Source organism: Cetorhinus maximus, unplaced genomic scaffold, assembly GCF_964194155.1.
Source record: "Cetorhinus maximus unplaced genomic scaffold, sCetMax3.hap1.1 HAP1_SCAFFOLD_203, whole genome shotgun sequence".
Classification (NCBI taxonomy): Eukaryota; Metazoa; Chordata; class Chondrichthyes; order Lamniformes; family Cetorhinidae; genus Cetorhinus; species Cetorhinus maximus.
The window spans coordinates 624,224-639,282 of NW_027596180.1; positions in this window are offsets into that span (position 1 = coordinate 624,224).

Here is a 15,059-nt window from a genome sequence, read left to right on the forward strand (position 1 = left end):
TAGACACTGCACCTTGTTCCATTAGACACCGCAACCTCTTCCATTATACACTGCACCTTGTTCCATTAGACACTGCACCTTGTTCCATTAGACATTGCACCCTGTTCCATTAGAGACTACACCCTGTTCCATTAGACACTTCACCATGTTCCATTAGACACTGCACCATGTTCCATTATACACTGCACCCTGTTCCATTAGACACTGCACCCTGTTCCAATAGACACTGCACCTTGTTCCATTAGACACTGCACCCTGTTCCATTAGACACTGCACCCTGTTCCATTAGACACTGCACCATGTTCCATTATACACTGCACCCCATTCCATTAGACACTGCACCCTGTTCCATTAGAGGCTGCACCCTGTTCCATTAGAGGCTGCACCCTGTTCCATTACACACTGCACCCTGTTCCATTAGACAACGCACCTTGTTCCACTAGACACCGCACCCTTTTCCATTATACACTGCACCCTGTTCCATTAGACACTACTCCCTGTTCCATTTGACTCCGCACCCTGTTCCATTATTCACTGCACTCTGATACATTAGACACTGCACCCTGTTACATTAGACACTGCACCATGTTACATTAGACACTGCACCCTGTTACATTAGACAGTGCACCCTGTTCTATTAGACACCGCATCCTGTTCCATTAGACACTGCACCCTTGTTCCATTATACACTGCACCCTGTTCTATTAGACACCGCATCCTGTTCCATTAGACACTGCACCCTGTTCCATTAGACACTGCACCCTGTTACATTAGACACTACACCCTGTTCCTGTAAACACTGCACCCTGTTCCATTAGACACTGCACCCTGTTACATTAGACACTACACCCTGTTCCATTAGACACTGCATCCTGTTACATTAGATACTGCACACTGTTCCATTAGACACTGCACCCTGTTACATTAAGAACTGCACCCTGTTACATTAGACACTGCGCCCTGTTCCATTAGACACTGCGCCCTGTTCCATTAGACACTGCACCCTGTTACACTAGACACTGCACCCTTTTCCATTAGACACTACACCCTGTTCCAATAAACACTGCACCCTGTTCCATTAAACACTGCACACTGTTCCATTATACACTACCCCCTGTTCCATTAAACACTGCACCCTGTTCCATTATACACTACACCCTGTTCCATTAAACACTGCACCCTGTTCCATTAGACACTGCACCCTGTTACACTAGACACTGCACCCTTTTCCATTAGACACTACACCCTGTTCCAATAAACACTGCACCCTGTTCCATTAAACACTGCACACTGTTCCATTATACACTACCCCCTGTTCCATTAAACACTGCACCCTGTTCCATTATACACTACACCCTGTTCCATTAAACACTGCACCCTGTTCCATTAGACACTACACCCTGTTCCAGTAAACACTGCACCCTGTTCCATTAGACACTACACCATGTTTCATTAGACACTACACCCTGTTCCATTAGACACTGCATCCTGTTACATTAGATACTGCACACTGTTCCATTAGACACTGCACCCTGTTACATTAAGAACTGCACCCTGTTACATTAGACACTGCGCCCTGTTCCATTAGACACTGCACCCTGTTCCATTAGACACTGCACCCTGTTCCATTATACACTGCACACTGTTCCATTAGACACTACACCCTGTTCCATTAAACACTGCACCCTGTTCCATTATACACTCTACCCTGTTCCATTAAACACTGCCCCCTGTTCCATTAGACACTGCACCCTGTTCCATTACACTCTGCACCCTGTTCCATTACACACTGCACCCTGTTCCATTACACACTGCACCCTGTTCCATTAAACACTGCACCCTGTTCCATTACACACTGCACCCTGTTCCATTAGACACTGCACCCTGTTCCATTACACACTGCACCCTGTTCCATTAAACACTGCACCCTGTTCCATTATACACTACACCCTTTTCCATTAAACACTGCACCCTGTTCCATTAGACACTGCACCCTGTTACATTAGACACTACACCCTGTTCCATTAGACACTGCATCCTGTTACATTAGATACTGCACACTGTTCCATTAGACACTGCACCCTGTTACATTAAGAACTGCACCCTGTTACATTAGACACTGCGCCCTGTTCCATTAGACACTGCGCCCTGTTCCATTAGACACTGCACCCTGTTCCATTAGACACTGCACCCTGTTACACTAGACACTGCACCCTTTTCCATTAGACACTACACCCTGTTCCAATAAACACTGCACCCTGTTCCATTAAACACTGCACACTGTTCCATTATACACTACCCCCTGTTCCATTAAACACTGCACCCTGTTCCATTATACACTACACCCTGTTCCATTAAACACTGCACCCTGTTCCATTAGACACTACACCCTGTTCCAGTAAACACTGCACCCTGTTCCATTAGACACTACACCATGTTTCATTAGACACTACACCCTGTTCCATTAGACACTGCATCCTGTTACATTAGATACTGCACACTGTTCCATTAGACACTGCACCCTGTTACATTAAGAACTGCACCCTGTTACATTAGACACTGCGCCCTGTTCCATTAGACACTGCACCCTGTTCCATTAGACACTGCACCCTGTTCCATTATACACTGCACACTGTTCCATTAGACACTACACCCTGTTCCATTAAACACTGCACCCTGTTCCATTATACACTCTACCCTGTTCCATTAAACACTGCCCCCTGTTCCATTAGACACTGCACCCTGTTCCATTACACTCTGCACCCTGTTCCATTACACACTGCACCCTGTTCCATTACACACTGCACCCTGTTCCATTAAACACTGCACCCTGTTCCATTACACACTGCACCCTGTTCCATTAGACACTGCACCCTGTTCCATTACACACTGCACCCTGTTCCATTAAACACTGCACCCTGTTCCATTATACACTACACCCTTTTCCATTAAACACTGCACCATGTTCCATTAGACACTGCACCCTGTTCCATTATACACTGCACCCTGTTCCATTAGACAGCGCTCGCTGTAGCATTAGACACTGCACCCTGTTCCATTGGAGACTGCATCATGTTCAGTTAGACACCGCACCCTGTTCCATTAGACACTGCACCCTCTTCCATTAGACACCGCACCCTGTTCCATTAGACACTGCACCCTGTTCCATTATACACTGCACCCTTTTCCATTAGACACTTCACCATTTTCCAATAGACACTACACCTTGTTCCATTAGACACTACACCCTGTTCCATTAGACACCGCACATTGTACCATTAGACACTGCACCCTGTTCCATTAGACACTTCACCCTGTTCCATGAGACACTGCACCGTGTTCCATTAGACACTACACCCTGTTCCATTAGACACTGCACCGTGTTCCATTAGGCACTGCACCCTGTTCCATTAGACACTTCACCCTGTTCCATTAGACACTTCACCCTGTTCCATTAGACACTGCACCGTGTTCCATTAGACACTTCACCCTGTTCCATTAGACACTTCACCCTGTTCCATTAGACACTGCACCCTGTTCCATTAGACACTGCACCATGTTCCATTAGACACTGCACCTTGTTCCATTAGACAATGCACCATGTTCCATTAGACACTGCACCATGTTCCATTAGACACTGCAAACTGTTCCATTAGACACTGCACCCTGTTCCATTATACACTACACCCTGTTCCATTAGACAATGCACGCTGTTCCATTAGACATTGCAAACCGTTCCATTTGACACTGCACCCTGTTCCATTAGACACTGCACCCTGTTCCATTAGACACTGCACCCTGTTCCATTAGACACTGCAACATGTTGCATTATACACTGCACCTTGTTCCATTAGACACTGCACCCTGTTCAATTAGACACTGCACCCTGTTCCATTAGACACTGCTCCCTGTTCCATTAGATACTGCAACAGGTTCCATTATACACTGCACCTTGTTCCATTAGACACTGCACCCTGTTCCATTAGACACTGCAACAGGTTCCATTAGACACTACTCCCTGTTCCATTAGACACTACTCCCTGTTCCATTAGACACTGCAACAGGTTCCATTAGACACTACTCCCTGTTCCAATAGACAATACACCCTGTTCCATTAGACACTTCACCCTGTTCCATTAGACACTACACCATGTTCCATTATACATTGCACCCTGTTTCATTAGACACTGCACCCTGTTCCATTATGCACTGCACCCTGTTACATTAGACACTACTTCCTGTTCCATTAGACACTGTACCCTGTTTCATTAGACACTGCACCCTGTTCCATTAGACTCTGCACCCTGTTCCAATAGACACTGCTGCCTGCTGCATAAGACACTGCACCCTGTTCCATTATAAACTGCACCCTGTTACATAAGACACTTCGGCCTGTTGCATTAGACACTGCACCCTGTTACATTAGACACTGCACCCTGTTACATTAGACACTGCACCCTGTTCCATTAGACACTGCACCATGTTCCATTAGACACTGCACCTTGTTCCTTTAGACAATGCACCATGTTCCATTAGACACTGCACCATGTTCCATTAGACACTGCAAACTGTTCCATTAGACACTGCACCCCGTTCCATTAGACACAGCACGCTGTTCCATTAGACATTGCAAACCGTTCCATTTGACACTACACCCTGTTCAATTAGACACTGCACCCTGTTCAATTAGACACTGCACGCTGTTACATTAGACACTGCACCCTGTTCCATTAGATACTGCACCCTGTTCAATTAGACACTGCACGCTGTTACATTAGACACTGCACCCTGTTCCATTAGATACTGCACCCTGTTCCATTAGACACTGCACCTTGTTCCATTAGACACTGCACCATGTTCCATTAGACACAGCTTCCTGTTCCATTAGACACTGCAAACTGTTCCATTAGACACTGCACCCTGTTCCATTAGACACAGCACGCTGTTCCATTAGACATTGCAAACCGTTCCATTAGACACTGCACCCTGTTCCATTAGACACTGCACCCTGTTCAATTAGACACTGCACCCTGTTCAATTAGACACTGCACGCTGTTACATTAGACACTGCACCCTGTTCCATTAGACACTGCACCCTGTTCCATTAGAGACTACACCCTGTTCCATTAGACACTGCACCTTGTTACATTAGACATTGCACCCAGTTCCATTACACACTGCACCTTGTTCCATTAGACACTGCACCCTGTTCCATTAGACACTGCAACAGGTTCCATTAGACACTACTCCCTGTTCCATTAGACACTGCTCCCTGTTCCATTAGACACTGCAACAGGTTCCATTAGACACTGCACCCTGTTCCATTAGACACTGCACCCTGTTCAATTAGACACTGCACCCTGTTCAATTAGACACTGCACGCTGTTACATTAGACACTGCACCCTGTTCCATTAGACACTGCACCCTGTTCCATTAGAGACTACACCCTGTTCCATTAGACACTGCACCTTGTTACATTAGACATTGCACCCAGTTCCATTACACACTGCACCTTGTTCCATTAGACACAGCTTCCTGTTCCATTAGACACTGCAAACTGTTCCATTAGACACTGCACCCTGTTCCATTAGACACAGCACGCTGTTCCATTAGACATTGCAAACCGTTCCATTAGACACTGCACCCTGTTCCATTAGACACTGCACCCTGTTCAATTAGACACTGCACGCTGTTACATTAGACACTGCACCCTGTTCCATTAGACACTGCACCCTGTTCCATTAGACACAGCATCCTTTCCATTAGACACTGCACCATGTTCCATTAGAAACTGCACCTAGTTCCATTAGACACTGCACCATGTTCCAAGAGACACTGCACCCTGTTCCATTAGACACTGCACCCTGTTCCATTAGACACTGCACCCTGTTCCATTAGACACTGCACCCTGTTCCATTAGACACAGCACCCTGTTCCATTAGACACTCCACCCTGTTCCATTAGACACTACACCTTGTTCCATTAGACACTGCACCCTGTTCCATTACACACTGCACCCTGTTCCATTATACACTGCACCCTGTTACATTAGACACTACTCCGTGTTCTATTAGACACTGCACCCTGTTCCATTAGACACTGCACCCTGTTCCATTATACACTGCACCCTTATACACTAGACACTACTCCTTGTTGAATTAGACACTGCAACCTGTTCCATTAGACACTGCACCCTGTTCCATTAGACACTGCACCCTGTTCCATTAGATACTGCACCCTGTTCCATTAGACACTGCACCCTGTTACATTAGACACTGCACCATATTCCATTAGACACATCACCCTATTCCATTTGACACTACTCCATGTTCCATTAGACACTGCACCCTCTTCTATTAGACACTGTACCATCTTCCATTATACACTGCACCATGTTCAATTAGACACCGCATCCTTTTCAATTAGGCAACGTGTCCTGTTCCATTAGAAACTGCACCCTGTTCCATTAGACACTACTCCCTGTTCCATTAGACACTGCACCATCTTCCATTAGACACTGCACCCTGTTCCATTAGTCATGGCACCCTGTTCCATTTGAAACTGCACCCTGTTACATTAGACACTGCACCCTGTTACATTAGACAGTGCATCCTGTTCAATTAGACACCACATCCTGTTCCATTTGACACTGCACCATGTTCCTTTAGACACTGCACTATGTTCCATTAGACACAGCTTCCTGTTCCATTAGACACAGCTTCCTGTTCCATTAGACACTGCAAACTGTTCCATTAGACACTGCACCCTGTTCCATTAGACACAGCACGCTGTTCCATTAGACATTGCAAACCGTTCCATTAGACACTGCACCCTGTTCCATTAGACACTGCACCCTGTTCAATTAGACACTGCACCCTGTTCAATTAGACACTGCACGCTGTTACATTAGACACTGCACCCTGTTCCATTAGACACTGCACCCTGTTCCATTAGAGACTACACCCTGTTCCATTAGACACTGCACCTTGTTACATTAGACATTGCACCCTGTTCCATTACACACTGCACCTTGTTCCATTAGACACTGCACCCTGTTCCATTAGACACTGCAACAGGTTCCATTAGACACTACTCCCTGTTCCATTAGACACTGCACCCTGTTCCATTAGACACTGCAACAGGTTCCATTAGACACTACTCCCTGTTCCAATAGACAATACACCCTGTTCCATTAGACACTACACCCTGTTCCATTAGACACTACACCCTGTTCCATTATACATTGCACCCTGTTTCATTAGACACTACACCCTGTTCCATTAGACACTGCACCATGTTCCATTAGACACTGCACCTTGTTCCATTAGACACTGCACCATGTTCCATTAGACACAGCTTCCTGTTCCATTAGACACTGCAAACTGTTCCATTAGACACTGCACCCTGTTCCATTAGACACAGCACGCTGTTCCATTAGACATTGCAAACCGTTCCATTAGACACTGCACCCTGTTCCATTAGACACTGCACCCAGTTGAATTAGACACTGCACGCTGTTACATTAGACACTGCACCCTGTTCCATTAGACACTGCACCCTGTTCCATTAGACACAGCATCCTTTCCATTAGACACTGCACCATGTTCCATTAGAAACTGCACCTAGTTCCATTAGACACTGCACCATATTCCAAGAGACACTGCACCCTGTTCCATTAGACACTGCACCCTGTTCCATTAGACACAGCACCCTGTTCCATTAGACACGCCACCCTGTTCCATTAGACACTACACCTTGTTCCATTAGACACTGCACCCTGTTCCATTACACACTGCACCCTGTTCCATTATACACTGCACCCTGTTACATTAGACACTACTCCCTGTTCTATTAGACTCTGCACCCTGTTCCATTAGACACTGCACCCTGTTCCATTATACACTGCACCCTTATACACTAGACACTACTCCTTGTTGAATTAGACACTGCAACCTGTTCCATTAGACGCTGCACCCTGTTCCATTAGACACTGCACCCTGTTCCATTAGATACTGCACCCTGTTCCATTAGACACTGCACCCTGTTACATTAGACACTGCACCATGTTCCATTAGACACATCACCCTATTCCATTTGACACTACTCCATGTTCCATTAGACACTGCACCCTCTTCCATTAGACACTGTACCATCTTCCATTATACACTGCACCATGTTCAATTAGACACCGCATCCTTTTCAATTAGGCAACGTGTCCTGTTCCATTAGACACTGCACCCTGTTCCATTAGACACTACTCCCTGTTCCATTAGACACTGCACCATCTTCCATTAGACACTGCACCCTGTTCCATTATACACTGCACCCTTATACATTAGACACTACTGCTTGTTCCATTAGACACTGCAACCTGTTACATTAGACACTGCACCCTGTTCCATTAGTCATGGCACCCTGTTCCATTTGAAACTGCACCCTGTTACATTAGACACTGCACCCTGTTACATAAGACACTGCTCCCTGTTCCATTAGACACTGCACCATGTTCCATTAGACACTGCACCCTGTTCCATTAGACACTGCACCCTGTTACATTAGACACTGCACCCTGTTACATTAGACAGTGCATCCTGTTCAATTAGACACCACATCCTGTTCCATTTGACACTGCACCATGTTCCTTTAGACACTGCACCTTCTTCCATTATACACTGCACCATGTTCCATTAGACACTGCACCCTGTTCCATTAGACACTGCACCCCGATCCCTTAGACACTGCAACCTGTTCCATTAGACACTGCAACCTGTTCCATTAGACAACGGCAGCCTGTTCCATTAGACACTGCAGGCTGTTCTATTAGACACTACACCCTGTTCCATTAGACACTGCACCCTGTTCCATTAGACACTGCACCCTGTTCCATTAGACACTGCAACATGTTGCATTATACACTGCACCTTGTTCCATTAGACACTGCACCCTGTTCAATTAGACACTGCACCCTGTTCCATTAGACACTGCTCCCTGTTCCATTAGATACTGCAACAGGTTCCATTATACACTGCACCTTGTTCCATTAGACACTGCACCCTGTTCCATTAGACACTGCAACAGGTTCCATTAGACACTACTCCCTGTTCCATTAGACACTACTCCCTGTTCCATTAGACACTGCAACAGGTTCCATTAGACACTACTCCCTGTTCCAATAGACAATACACCCTGTTCCATTAGACACTTCACCCTGTTCCATTAGACACTACACCATGTTCCATTATACATTGCACCCTGTTTCATTAGACACTGCACCCTGTTCCATTATGCACTGCACCCTGTTACATTAGACACTACTTCCTGTTCCATTAGACACTGTACCCTGTTTCATTAGACACTGCACCCTGTTCCATTAGACTCTGCACCCTGTTCCAATAGACACTGCTGCCTGCTGCATAAGACACTGCACCCTGTTCCATTATAAACTGCACCCTGTTACATAAGACACTTCGGCCTGTTGCATTAGACACTGCACCCTGTTACATTAGACACTGCACCCTGTTACATTAGACACTGCACCCTGTTCCATTAGACACTGCACCATGTTCCATTAGACACTGCACCTTGTTCCATTAGACAATGCACCATGTTCCATTAGACACTGCACCATGTTCCATTAGACACTGCAAACTGTTCCATTAGACACTGCACCCCGTTCCATTAGACACAGCACGCTGTTCCATTAGACATTGCAAACCGTTCCATTTGACACTGCACCCTGTTCCATTAGACACTGCACCCTGTTCAGTTAGACACTGCACGCTGTTACATTAGACACTGCACCCTGTTCCATTAGATACTGCACCCTGTTCCATTAGACACAGCATCCTTTGCATTAGACACTGCACCATGTTCCATTAGAAACTGCACCTTGTTCCAAGAGACAATGCACCCTGTTACATTAGACACTGCACCGTGTTCCATTAGACACATCACCCTATTCCATTTGACACTACTCCATGTTCCATTAGACACTGCACCCTCTTCCATTAGACACTGTACCATCTTCCATTATACACTGCACCATGTTCAATTAGACACCGCATCCTTTTCAATTAGGCAACGCGTCCTGTTCCATTAGACACTGCACCCTGTTCCATTAGACACTACTCCCTGTTCCATTAGACACTGCACCATCTTCCATTAGACACTGCACCCTGTTCCATTATACACTGCACCCTTATACATTAGACACTACTGCTTGTTCCATTAGACACTGCAACCTGTTACATTAGACACTGCACCCTGTTCCATTAGTCATGGCACCCTGTTCCATTTGAAACTGCACCCTGTTACATTAGACACTGCACCATGTTCCATTAGACACTGCACCCTGTTACATTACACGCTGCACCATGTTCCATTAGACTCCGCAACCTGTCCCATTGGATACCTTATCCTGTTCCATTAGACACTGCACCCTGTTCCATTATACACTGCACTCTTTTCCATTAGACACTGGACCATGTTCAGTTACACACTACATCCTGTTCCATTTGACACTGCACCCTGTTCCATTAGACAACACACCCTGTTCCATTAGACAACGCACGATGTTCCATTAGACACTACACCTGTTCCATTAGACACTGCACCCAGTTGTATTAGACACCGCACCCTGTTCCATTAGACACCGCACCCTGTTCCATTAAACACCGCACCCTGTTACATTAGACACTGCACCCTGTTCCATTAGACACTACTACCTTTTCCATTAGACACTGCACCCTGTTCCATTAGACACTACACCTGTTCCATTAGACACTGCACCATGTTCCATTAGACAATGCACCCTGTTAAATTAGACAGAAAACCCTGTTCCATTATACACTGCACCCAGTTCCATTAGACGCTGCGCCCTGTTCCATTAGACGCTCCACCCAGTTCCATTAGACACTACACCCTCTTCCATTAGACACTGCACCATGTTCCATTAGACCCTGCACCCTGTTCCATAAGACACAACATCCTGTTCCATTAGACACTGCACCCTGATCCATTAGACACTGCACCGTGTTCCATTAGACACTGCACCCTTTTCCATTAGACATTGCACCCTGTTCCGTTAGACACTGCACCCTGTTCCATTAGACACTGCACCCTGTTCCATTAGACACTGCACATTGTTCCATTAGACACTGCACCATTTTCCATTAGACACAGCGTCCTGTTCCATTAGACACTGCACCATGTTCCATTAGACACTGCACCCTGTTCCATTAGACCCTACACCCTGTTCCAATGGAGACTGCATCATGTTCAATTCGACTCTACACCCTGTTCCATTAGACACTGCACCCTGTTCCTTTAGACATTGCACCCTGTTCCATTAGACACCGCACCCTGGTCCATTAGAAACTGCACCCTGTTCCATTAGACACTGCACCCTGTTCAATTAGACACTGCACCATGCACAATTAGAAACTGCACCATGTTCCCTTAGACACTGCCCCCTTTCCATTAGACACTGCACCCTGTTCCATTAGGCACTGCACCATGTTCCATTAGTCACTGCAACATGTTCCATTAGACACTGCACCCTGTTCCATTAGACACTGCACCCTGTTCCATTAGACACTGCACCCTGTTCCATTAGACACTACACCCTGTTTCATTAGGAACAACAATCTGTTCCATTAGAACTGCACCCTGTTCCATTAGTCACCACACCCTGTTCCTTTTGACACCGCACCCTGTTCCATTTGACACTGCACCCTGTTACATTGGATACTGCACCATGTTCCATTAGACACTGCACCCTGTTCCATTAGACACTGCACCCTGTTCCATTAGACACTACACCCTGTTTCATTAGGAACAACAATCTGTTCCATTAGAACTGCACCCTGTTCCATTAGTCACCACACCCTGTTCCTTTTGACACTGCACCCTGTTCCATTTGACACTGCACCCTGTTACATTGGATACTGCACCCTGTTCCATTAGACACAGCATCCTTTCCATTAGACACTGCACCATGTTCCATTAGAAACTGCACCTAGTTCCATTAGACACTGCACCATATTCCAAGAGACACTGCACCCTGTTCCATTAGACACTGCACCCTGTTCCATTAGACACAGCACCCTGTTCCATTAGACACTCCACCCTGTTCCATTAGACACTACACCTTGTTCCATTAGACACTGCACCCTGTTCCATTACACACTGCACCCTGTTCCATTATACACTGCACCCTGTTACATTAGACACTACTCCCTGTTCTATTAGACTCTGCACCCTGTTCCATTAGACACTGCACCCTGTTCCATTATACACTGCACCCTTATACACTAGACACTACTCCTTGTTGAATTAGACACTGCAACCTGTTCCATTAGACGCTGCACCCTGTTCCATTAGACACTGCACCCTGTTCCATTAGATACTGCACCCTGTTCCATTAGACACTGCACCCTGTTACATTAGACACTGCACCATGTTCCATTAGACACATCACCCTATTCCATTTGACACTACTCCATGTTCCATTAGACACTGCACCCTCTTCCATTAGACACTGTACCATCTTCCATTATACACTGCACCATGTTCAATTAGACACCGCATCCTTTTCAATTAGGCAACGTGTCCTGTTCCATTAGACACTGCACCCTGTTCCATTAGACACTACTCCCTGTTCCATTAGACACTGCACCATCTTCCATTAGACACTGCACCCTGTTCCATTATACACTGCACCCTTATACATTAGACACTACTGCTTGTTCCATTAGACACTGCAACCTGTTACATTAGACACTGCACCCTGTTCCATTAGTCATGGCACCCTGTTCCATTTGAACCTGCACCCTGTTACATTAGACACTGCACCCTGTTACATAAGACACTGCTCCCTGTTCCATTAGACACTGCACCATGTTCCATTAGACACTGCACCCTGTTCCATTAGACACTGCACCCTGTTACATTAGACACTGCACCCTGTTACATTAGACAGTGCATCCTGTTCAATTAGACACCACATCCTGTTCCATTTGACACTGCACCATGTTCCTTTAGACACTGCACCTTCTTCCATTATACACTGCACCATGTTCCATTAGACACTGCACCCTGTTCCATTAGACACTGCACCCCGATCCCTTAGACACTGCAACCTGTTCCATTAGACACTGCAACCTGTTCCATTAGACAACGGCACCCTGTTCCATTAGACACTGCAGGCTGTTCTATTAGACACTACACCCTGTTCCATTAGACACTGCACCCTGTTCCATTAGACACTGCACCCTGTTCCATTAGACACTGCAACATGTTGCATTATACACTGCACCTTGTTCCATTAGACACTGCACCCTGTTCAATTAGACACTGCACCCTGTTCCATTAGACACTGCTCCCTGTTCCATTAGATACTGCAACAGGTTCCATTATACACTGCACCTTGTTCCATTAGACACTGCACCCTGTTCCATTAGACACTGCAACAGGTTCCATTAGACACTACTTCCTGTTCCATTAGACACTACTCCCTGTTCCATTAGACACTGCAACAGGTTCCATTAGACACTACTCCCTGTTCCAATAGACAATACACCCTGTTCCATTAGACACTTCACCCTGTTCCATTAGACACTACACCATGTTCCATTATACATTGCACCCTGTTTCATTAGACACTGCACCCTGTTCCATTATGCACTGCACCCTGTTACATTAGACACTACTTCCTGTTCCATTAGACACTGTACCCTGTTTCATTAGACACTGCACCCTGTTCCATTAGACTCTGCACCCTGTTCCAATAGACACTGCTGCCTGCTGCATAAGACACTGCACCCTGTTCCATTATAAACTGCACCCTGTTACATAAGACACTTCGGCCTGTTGCATTAGACACTGCACCCTGTTACATTAGACACTGCACCCTGTTACATTAGACACTGCACCCTGTTCCATTAGACACTGCACCATGTTCCATTAGACACTGCACCTTGTTCCATTAGACAATGCACCATGTTCCATTAGACACTGCACCATGTTCCATTAGACACTGCAAACTGTTCCATTAGACACTGCACCCCGTTCCATTAGACACAGCACGCTGTTCCATTAGACATTGCAAACCGTTCCATTTGACACTGCACCCTGTTCCATTAGACACTGCACCCTGTTCAGTTAGACACTGCACGCTGTTACATTAGACACTGCACCCTGTTCCATTAGATACTGCACCTTGTTCCAAGAGACAATGCACCCTGTTCCATTAGACACAGCATCCTTTGCATTAGACACTGCACCATGTTCCATTAGAAACTGCACCTTGTTCCAAGAGACAATGCACCCTGTTACATTAGACACTGCACCGTGTTCCATTAGACACATCACCCTATTCCATTTGACACTACTCCATGTTCCATTAGACACTGCACCCTCTTCCATTAGACACTGTACCATCTTCCATTATACACTGCACCATGTTCAATTAGACACCGCATCCTTTTCAATTAGGCAACGCGTCCTGTTCCATTAGACACTGCACCCTGTTCCATTAGACACTACTCCCTGTTCCATTAGACACTGCACCATCTTCCATTAGACACTGCACCCTGTTCCATTATACACTGCACCCTTATACATTAGACACTACTGCTTGTTCCATTAGACACTGCAACCTGTTACATTAGACACTGCACCCTGTTCCATTAGTCATGGCACCCTGTTCCATTTGAAACTGCACCCTGTTACATTAGACACTGCACCATGTTCCATTAGACACTGCACCCTGTTACATTACACGCTGCACCATGTTCCATTAGACTCCGCAACCTGTCCCATTGGATACCTTATCCTGTTCCATTAGACACTGCACCCTGTTCCATTATACACTGCACTCTTTTCCATTAGACACTGGACCATGTTCAGTTACACACTACATCCTGTTCCATTTGACACTGCACCCTGTTCCATTAGACAACACACCCTGTTCCATTAGACAACGCACGATGTTCCATTAGACACTACACCTGTTCCATTAGACACTGCACCCAGTTGTATTAGACACCGCACCCTGTTC